The sequence below is a fragment of the Ovis aries genome, chromosome 15 (assembly GCF_016772045.2).
Source record: "Ovis aries strain OAR_USU_Benz2616 breed Rambouillet chromosome 15, ARS-UI_Ramb_v3.0, whole genome shotgun sequence".
Classification (NCBI taxonomy): Eukaryota; Metazoa; Chordata; class Mammalia; order Artiodactyla; family Bovidae; genus Ovis; species Ovis aries.
Window position 1 is genome coordinate 47,186,207 of NC_056068.1, and position 10,386 is coordinate 47,196,592.

At 35.7% G+C, this 10,386-nt stretch overlaps 1 pseudogene; it reads right to left on the bottom strand.

Moving 5' to 3' along the window:
• Window positions 1–2,487: 2,487 nt before the first annotated feature.
• Window positions 2,488–3,450, bottom strand: LOC101122976 (olfactory receptor 52N4-like; annotated as a pseudogene).
• Window positions 3,451–10,386: the final 6,936 nt, after the last annotated feature.

Sequence of the window (10,386 nt, forward strand, 5' to 3'; positions counted from 1 at the left end):
ACTTAGCAGCAGCAGCAGTAGCATATTACAAGATTTTAATTCCATTAACTTCTTTTATGCTATTTGTGTAATTATTACTATATATATTTTATCTCTACATTTGTTTAGACTTTATGTGTTATTTTTCCCATTTTAAAAAGTAAATGTTCTTCAAATTACTCTCACTTTTTCTGGTGGTTTTATTAAATTCTGTCATTCTGTCTTCCATGAGTAATCGCTATTCTATGTTCTGAATAACATACATTTGTCTATATTAATAAACATTTATCTTCTTTTTGAAGGATATTTTAATCAGATTATAATTTTAAATTGAAAATAATTTTTCAGTACTCCAGAAATATAATTTCATTGTCTTCTGGCTTCCATAATTTTTATTGAAAAGATGGCCACCAATCTAAAGACTGCTTCATTAAAGGCAATGTGCAGAGATTATGAGTAGAAAAACCCACTTCTCTGCATATATTTGAAATAAAATATCACATTCCATGTTTCATGAATATATACACATGTGTATATATGTGTGATATATGTGTGCATGTAAGAAAAATGTTCATCATAGCATTATTTCTGGTGACAGAAGAAAAAAGCTTAGATATCCATAGTCAGGAAATGATTAAGAAAATACTGTTGGTTGCATGTTATGAAAGTCTAAAAAATAATTAGAAGCAAGAAATATACAGATAATAGAAAAAGTACATTTCAAAAAATTCAGTTAAAAGTAAGTGACATCTAATACAGTAAAAATGGATATGTTTCTAAAATAAACATTCAGTAAATGGCTTATTTGTAAGTCATTTACAAATCAAAGAACATGTCAAACACACCACAGTGGTTTCTATGATTGACAGGGCTGAGGATTAGGACTGAAATAAGCACATTAAAGTAAAAACAAAACAGGAAATGGTCCCAGAAATGACACAGTTAATGTGCCACTAATAAAAAGTATCATGAAGCTTACTGCACCTTGAACACACACCTGAGCTTTAATAAATTTATTAATGAGTCTATCAACTTGGGAGTCATCAGCATGCAATGATATTTACAGTCAATTATACTGAAAGGCCTAGGGAAAGAGTGCAAAATGGAGAGACCTGAAACCATGGGAAGTCCAGAAGAAAAGAACAGGCAAATGACACTGCTGAAAAGAAAAGTGATAATGAAGAACAACTTGGGATGTGTGGCACTTGAGAAATCAAGCAAAGAAAGTGTTCTAGACAAAGAGATGAGTCAATTATATTCAGTAGAGATGAAAACTATGACAAGGTTGACACAGAGATAGACCTACTAGGTTTAACATAAACTCATTGGTGAAACTGATAAAAACAATTTCAGTGAAATGCTGAGGGGGAAGGAATTCTGGAGAAAGCCAGAGGTCGGGAAGAATATTTTGGGATAAGCAACTGGAGAGAATGAATACTGGCAATCTTTAATACATTTTACTATTCAGATGAGCACAGAAATTAAATATGCAAATAGGATGATTTTGTGACTTTTTTAATGCATTTATAAAATAAAAAATATTAAAAGATCAATTAGAGAATGGAAATAAATTAGTGTAAGTCATAGCATCAGGGGAAAGTAATGTAGAATTTAGGAAGTTGGTTAAGGAGAATCAACTTTGAAATTCTTTTTATGATATCTGTGACAATGCCATTAAAATTATATTCATAATCTCTCACCTTAATTTTAATTTCGGAAGATGTTGAATATTTTCCAGAAAATGTTCAATTAATTTTATTGTTCAATCTCATTTTATTTCAGCTCAAAAGCAAAAAGGTACACATTGCTATGTATAACCCTGTACTCATAGAAACACATTTATTATATTAAAAATCTCATTACTCTACTTCTCCCTCCAACGTGTGCAAACTTTTAAAATTTTTTTGAAAAAAGAGACAAATCATTCATTGAGGAGCGAGCAATTATGAGAAACACTCATACAAGAAGATACCTGGTCAGATTCCAGGTCATTGTGTTTCTCATAAGACACACAAAGATTTACAACTCATAATATTATTGACCCTGTGGTATACTTTACAGTCTTGCCTTTAAGAAGTTGTTGAGAAAACAGAAGGTTTTATGGAATAAAGTAAATATACTGTGATTTTTCCACAGTTAAATCAGTTATTATATTGAAATTTCAATCACAATTAAAAACGGCAGTTTCAGCCATCTGGTTCCAGATCATTGCTTTTGCCTAATTCAGTTTTCTGGATAATTGCACCAGTTTCCGTTAGTATTTTTTCATTCTTGGAACTTGACATTATTGAGATCTGAGTTATACAGAGAACCTAGACTTTGAAAACTCATGTGGATGGTGATTTGACATGAAAAATTTTGGAATTCTGCAAAAACAAAAAATAAGGAGATGGATTATTATCCACTCACTTGGTAAATTCAGATACCTATTCTTGGAAAGCTTTCTCCTTAGACAAACAGACAGGAGCATTCTTTCCTTTCACATCTCATCATAGGCAAACAGCTCTTTCATATACTATGGGATTTGATATACTTGGAACCTGAAAGAATCCTTATGACACAATCTCGTATCTGCTTAGTTTTCACCTCATAGACAACAGGATTCATAGTGGGAGGTAGGAGCAGATAAATATTGGCCACAATGATGTGGCATGAAGGAGGTATCCTGTGATCCCCAAAGCGGTGGGAAAAGAATGAAAAGAAAGCTGGACTATAGGAGAAACAATGGAACAGATGTGGGCAGTGCAGGTGCTGAAGGCCTTCTGCCGAGCATCTGCTGAGGAGAGGCTGACCACTGCCCTCGATCATGGTGTAGGAGACTGTGATGCACAGGATGTCAAAGCCTCCAATCAGGAGGGCTACCATCAGACCATAGATAACATTGACCTTGATGTTGCCACAAGACAACTTGGCCACAGACATGTGGTCACAGTAAGTGTGGGGGATTACATTGCCTCTGCAGTAGGGCAGGTGCTTGATGAGGAAAGGGAAGGGAATGATGAGCAACACCCCTCTGAGAAAGGTGGACAGACCTGCCTTTGCAATGACAGGATTTGTGAGGATAGTTGAGTAGCGCAGAGGATAGCAGATGGCTACGTAGCGGTCCAGGGCCATGAGCATGAGCACCCCAGACTCCATCCCTGTGAAGGTGTGGACGAAGAACATCTGGATCAGGCATCCATCAAAGCTGATTTCCTTGAAATGGAACCAGAAGATGCTGAGGGCTTTGGGAATTGTACTAGAGCTAATGAAAAAGCCAGTTAGGAAAAGCATGGCCAAAAAGTAGTACATGGGTCTGTGCAGGGCATCCTCATAGTGGATGAGGTAGAGGAGTCCACAGTTCCCTACCACAGCCACAGCATACATGGAGCAGAATGGGAGAGAAATCCACACGTGCATGTCCTCCAGTCCTGGGATCCCATTAAGAATGAAGGAGGCTGGTGTCACGTCTGTTTGGTTCAGCATTATCATGATCAGGCTGGTGTAGTCATTAAGAAAAGTGTATGATTTTAGTTTTATGTCTGTATTGCTTTGTTTTTAACCCTCCTAGATTTGGAAAAACAGAGAAAAAGTCTCAGTTGTGGATCTTCTCTCTCTGTGTCTTTTGTCTCTGTTCAGTATTGCACTTTAAATCACAGAACCCAAAAATTTGAATGTCAGGAATTTACAATAGAAACATAGTTTAAATACATTCTTGGTTCATACTCATGCTTAATATACACCAAGCACAGCCTTAGAACTTCATAAATATTAACTCATTTAATCCTCACTACAAGATCATGAAGTCTTTTTTCGATTAATCTGCACTCTGTAATTGAGTAAATGGAGATCGTATGTATATGAGGTTTCTTCATGTACAACTTTCAAAGCCTTTCTCAATCGCTTGACCTCAGTTATAGCTATTAAGAGGACCATTCCAATTTTGATCCTTTTTAAACTGTTCTTTTTTTTTTTTAATGCGGGCTAATTACTTTACAATATTGCAATGGTTTTTGCGATACATTGACATGAATCAGCCATGGGTGTACATGTGTCTTCCATCCTGAAATCCCCTCCCACCTCCCTCTGCATCCCATCCCTCAGGGTTTTCCCAGTGCACCGGCCCTGAGCACCTTCTCTCATGCATTGAACCTGGACTGGCAATCTATTTCACATATGGTAAATACATGTTTCAATGCTATTATCTCATATCATTCCACCCTCGCCATCTCCCACAGAGTCCATAAGTCTGTTCTTTATATCTGTGTTGCTTTTGCTGTCTCACATGTAGGGTCATCATTATCATCTTTTAAAATTCCATATATATACATTAATATACTGCATTGATGTTTTTCTTTCTGACTTACTTTGCTCTGTATAATAGGCTCCAGTTTCATCCACCTCATTAGAACTGATTCAAATGCATCCTTTTTAATAGCTGAGTAATATTCCATTGTGTATATGTACCACAACTTCCTTATCCATTCATCTGCCAATGGACATCTAGGTTGCTTCATATCCTAGCTATTGTAAACCTGCTGCGATGAACATTGGGGTACACGTGTCTCTTTCAATTCTGGTTTCCTTGGTGTGTATGCCCAACAGTGGGATTTCTTGGTCATACGACAGTTCTATTTTCAATTTTTTTAAGGAATCTCCACACTGTTCTCCATAGTGGCTGTACTAGTTTGAATTTCCACCAACAGTATAAGAGGATTCCCTTTTCTCCACATCCTCTTCAGCATTTATTGCTTGTAGACTTTTGTATAGCAGCCATTCTGACCAGCGTGAGATGGTATCTCATTGTGGTTTTGATTTGCATTTCTCTGATAATGACTGTTGTTGAGCATCTATTCATGTGTTTGTTACCCATCTGTATGTCTTCTTTGGAGAAATGTCTGTTTAATTCTTTGGCCCATTTTTTGATTGGGTCATTTATTTTTCTGGTATTGAGCTGCATGAGCTGCTTATATATTTTTGAGATTAATTCTTTGCCAGTTGCTTCATTTGCTATTATTTTTTTCCCATTCTGAAGGCTGTCTTTTCACCTTGCTCATAGTTTCCTTCATTGTGTAAAGGCTTTTAAGTTTAATCTCCTTATGCTATTTACTTTTTGACTCTGGAAATATCTAATATCATTTTAAAATGTCTGTGCTTTCAAGATTAATGCTGATGATGGTGATGATAGAGATATAAATATGCATTGGCATCTTTTATTGTACAGGTACTTACTGGGAATTTTGAATCTGTAAATCTATGATCTTTGGTTTTGGAAATTTTCTTCTGTTAACTTTGGATTATTTCTTCCCAAATGCAGTCCTTATTATTTTCTTATATTTAGTTTTAGCCAGATACTGTCTATTCTGTTTTTTTTTGTTTTGTTTTGTTTTTTCCTACTGGTTTCTTTAAAAAAATTTCCCCTTGAACCTCATCTCTCTATTTTTTGGATTCTTTTTCTTTTTTTTTTTTTTTTAATTTATTTATTTATTTATTTATTTATTTATTTTTTAATTTTAGTTTTTTATTTTTTAAATTTTAAAATCTTTAATTCTTACATGCATTCCCAAACATGAACCCCCCTCCCACCTCCCTCCCCATAACAACTTTCTGGGTCATCCCCATGCACCAGCCCCAAGCATGCTGCATCCTGCGTCAGACATAGACTGGCGATTCAATTCACATGATAGTATACATGTTAGAATGTCATTCTCCCAAACCATCCCACCCTCTCCCTCTCCCTCTGAGTCCAAAAGTCCGTTATACACATCTGTGTCTCTTTCCCTGTCTTGCATACAGGGTCGTCATTGCCATCTTCCTAAATTCCATATATATGTGTTAGTATACTGTATTGGTGTTTTTCTTTCTGGCTGACTTCACTCTGTATAATCGGCTCCAGTTTCATCCATCTCATCAGAACTGATTCAAATGAATTCTTTTTAACGGCTGAGTAATACTCCATTGTGTATATGTACCACAGCTTTCTTATCCATTCATCTGCTGATGGACATCTAGGTTGTTTCCATGTCCTGGCTATGATAAACAGTGCTGCGATGAACATTGGGGTACATGTGTCTCTTTCAATTCTGGTTTCCTCGGTGTGTATGCCCAGAAGTGGGATTGCTGGGTCATAAGGTAGTTCTATTTGCAATTTTTTAAGGAATCTCCACACCGTTCTCCATAGTGGCTGTACTAGTTTGCATTCCCACCAACAGTGTAGGAGGGTTCCCTTTTCTCCACACCCTCTCCAGCATTTATTGCTTGCAGATTTTTGGATTGCAGCCATTCTGACTGGTGTGAAGTGGTACCTCATTGTGGTTTTGATTTGCATTTCTCTGATAATGACTGTTGTTGAGCATCTATTCATGTGTTTGTTACCCATCTGTATGTCTTCTTTGGAGAAATGTCTGTTTAATTCTTTGGCCCATTTTTTGATTGGGTCATTTATTTTTCTGGTATTGAGCTGCATGAGCTGCTTATATATTTTTGAGATTAATTCTTTGCCAGTTGCTTCATTTGCTATTATTTTTTTCCCATTCTGAAGGCTGTCTTTTCACCTTGCTCATAGTTTCCTTCATTGTGTAAAGGCTTTTAAGTTTAATCTCCTTATGCTATTTACTTTTTGACTCTGGAAATATCTAATATCATTTTAAAATGTCTGTGCTTTCAAGATTAATGCTGATGATGGTGATGATAGAGATATAAATATGCATTGGCATCTTTTATTGTACAGGTACTTACTGGGAATTTTGAATCTGTAAATCTATGATCTTTGGTTTTGGAAATTTTCTTCTGTTAACTTTGGATTATTTCTTCCCAAATGCAGTCCTTATTATTTTCTTATATTTATTTTTAGCCAGATACTGTCTATTCTGTTTTTTTTTGTTTTGTTTTTTTTTTTCCTACTGGTTTCTTTAAAAAAATTTCCCCTTGAACCTCATCTCTCTATTTTTTGGATTCTTTTTCTTAAAAATTCATCAATCATATCTTCCAAATATATTAGCATTTTAAAAATCTGATCTTAAATCTATTTGATCTTATTTTCCTTGAAATTTGTGAATTGACAATAACATATAATTATACATATATATTACACAAATGTGTGCTTTATATATATTATTTTATATTGTAGAGTTTCAATGTTTTATTTTTATATCTTTTTAAAATCTTTTACTTTGGAGTTATTTCTCAAATGTATGGTAACCCTTGGCTAGAGTATTACTTTACATTTATGTGTGTTAGTCACTCAGTTGTGTCTGACTCTTTGTGACCCCGTGGACTGTAGCCCACCAGGCTCCTCTGTCTATGGAATTCTCCAGGCAAGAACCCTGGAGTGGGTTGCAGGGGCTTCCCTGGTAGCTCAGCTGGTAAAGAATCCACCTGCAACAAGGGAGACCTGGGTTCAACCCCTGGGTTGGGAAGATCCCCTGGAGGAAGGCATGACAGCTCACTCCAATATTCTTGCTTGGGAGAATCTCATAGACAGGGAAGCCTGGCAGGCTACAGTCCATGAGTTCCATGGGGTCACAAAGAGGTGGACACGACTGAACGACTAAGTACAGCACAGCAAGAGACTATAGGGGCTTTCCAGGTACAGCTAAAGAACCAGCCTGTCAATGCAGAAGATGTAAGAGACACAGGTTCAAGCCCTAGGTCTGGAAGATACCCTGGAAGAGGGCACGGCAACCTATTCCAGTATTCTTGCCTGGAGAATCTCATGGACAGAGGAGTCTGGTGAGCTAAAGTCCATAGGGTCGCAAAGAGCTGGACACAACTGAAGTGACTTATCACGTGTGTGCACACGCACATACACACAAACACAAGAGACTACAGAAAAGTGATTCAAAATTCCAGGTGATGAGTGAACCTCATCAATTGGTTTCACTCACTTTAAGTGCTGAAGTAGGGATCTCTGCCTCTTTTGAGGCATTTTAGGTATCAGATTCAAACTTTTGTGTTGTTTTTCTTTTTATTTAATGACTAAATTTCTCTGGGAAGGAAAAATGCAATAATCTGTATCCTAAAGGATTATATAATCGGTTGCCTGTGTTTTTAGAGATAAGTTGTAGGCTACTGAAGATCTCACACTTGAATATGAATACTGGATCCAGCCTTCACATATTTAATGATGCTGATCTTTGATCTTTGTCACACTCTGTATATATGTATTCATAGAACATGTTAAAATTTCTTCCCAGGGTAAATTTCCAGTCAGTATAAGAGGAGAAGTAATGTTTAGAATAATGTGTTAATCAGAGGTATCAAATATTTCCTTAGGCAGTTTTTCTGCCTGTGTCTTGGTTTTATTTTCATGTGTTTGCACATAGGATGACAGATTAAATATTGCAAAAGGAAACATTTTTGGAAACAGTAAAGCAACATGGAATAAACATGTTCATAATAGAGTTCTTCAAAGACCTCTTCTTATGCCATTACAGATATCTTAGAGTCAAATAGGAGCTGCTGCTGCTGCTAAGTCGCTTCAGTCGTGTCCGACCTTGTGCGACCCCATATATGGCAGCCCACCAGGCTCCCCCGTCCCTGGGATTCTCCAGGCAAGAACACTGGAGTGGGTTGCCATTTCCTTCTCCAATGCATGAAAGTGAAAAGTGAAAGTGAAGTTGCTCAGTCGTGTCCAACTCCTAGCGACCCCATGGACTGCAGCCTACCAGGCTCCTCCATCCATGGGATTTCCCAGGCAAGAGTACTGGAGTGAGTTGCCATTGTAGGAATGAAAACTAAGTAAATATTGAGTTATATTAGGAAAATTTCCTAAAAGAAATTCCATTTCTTTTAAATCTGAGGCATGCTTATATTTCTACCAGAGCAAAATAAGGAGAGCAGTGTTCTTTCTTGTTGCTGTTCACTATTTCCTACTCAAATCATACTAACATTTTTCGCTTTGTGAATTTGCAATCTTTTCTCCTTTGTTGACATTCTCCTTGTCACAGCCAAAATAGCCTCTAGAATAACATTTTTCAGGAAAATTCCAGTCTCTTGATCAGGTTAGAGTGCCAACCTCTAAAAGTTTATATAATATATATTTGTTATATACATATATATTTTCTAATTTCATATAATTAGCAAAGTACCAGACTTGTAGTTAAGGAATAGATTTGTTGATGAAATCAATTTTGTCACTATTTTACCTATAGGGTATTATGAAAATATTGTTATATCCTTGAATCATCCAGTTTAATAAAGCCCTTAATTTTAGAACAGATTTTATTTTAAACCTGAAGTATATAGCAAGACACCTACTAAATATGACATGCCTGTAAGTATTTTTCAAAGAATGAACAGGTTAATGAATTATACTTTTTATACTTTAAGCATTATTAAATTAAACACTGTGATATAAATATTTTTATTTGAAAAATACAAAGGAACCACCAGAAGAAATGAAACCATAATTTATAGCTCACAAATTACTAGATATTCTAAATTTCAAAGAAGACCCATCATAAAGAAGAGAAAATAATCTCAAGAAAGTAGAAAAAAAAAGTAAGCAAAAGAAAAATACATTGATTTGGTAAATAGGATCAATTATTTGGTAAATATGATCAATGATACCATTTTGTTGTTATTGTTGTTCAGCTGCTAAGCTGTGTTCAATTCTTTACAACCCCATGGACTGTAGCATGCCAGGCCTCCTTGACCCTCACAATTATACTATAAATTTATCTTAATTCAGAGTCATTTTTTAAAAATGTGCATTAAAATAAAGAAGTGTATCAGAAAGAAAAATCATGCTCAAAGCAGGTAGAAATGTTTTCATGCTAAACAGAAAACACCAAAATAGCAGAAAGATACCAAATATTAATTTCAGACAATGCAGAAATAAAAGCAAGAAAAATTTGGATCAAGTTCACATTTGGGAAAAATAAAAGAAGGTATGATGAAGTGCAAATAAGTTGCTGTACCAAACAATTCCATTTCTAGGCTTGGCAAAGATTCTTCACAACCAGAACATTAGAGAGTACAGAAATAAATTCTCTTACTCACTTTGTTGGTCCACAGTAGAAGTTTTAAAATGGTACAATTCCTGAAATCACATTGCAGCTTATTAGCTGATTCTCAATTATATTTTAATGTCATTGGTGTTGCTTTAAAGTAATAATCAAAAGGTTAACAAAAGCCTTAAATTTTGCATTTTGAAAAAAAAGAATACTTTGGATTTACAATTTTACAGTTGTTTTTCCATGAATACCAAAATTGTCAACAGCTTTCTTTCTGGCTTCCCTGGTGGCTCAGATAGTAAAGAACCTGCCACAAATGCTCAAGAACTGAGTTCAGTCCTTGGGTAGGTATGATTCCCTGGAGTTGCAAACAGTTGGGCACAACTGAGCAACTAACACTTAAGACTCTTTCTGTCAGGCTAGTAAAGGTACAATTGTTTGAATACATTCTACTTTTCAAGTTACTTTCACA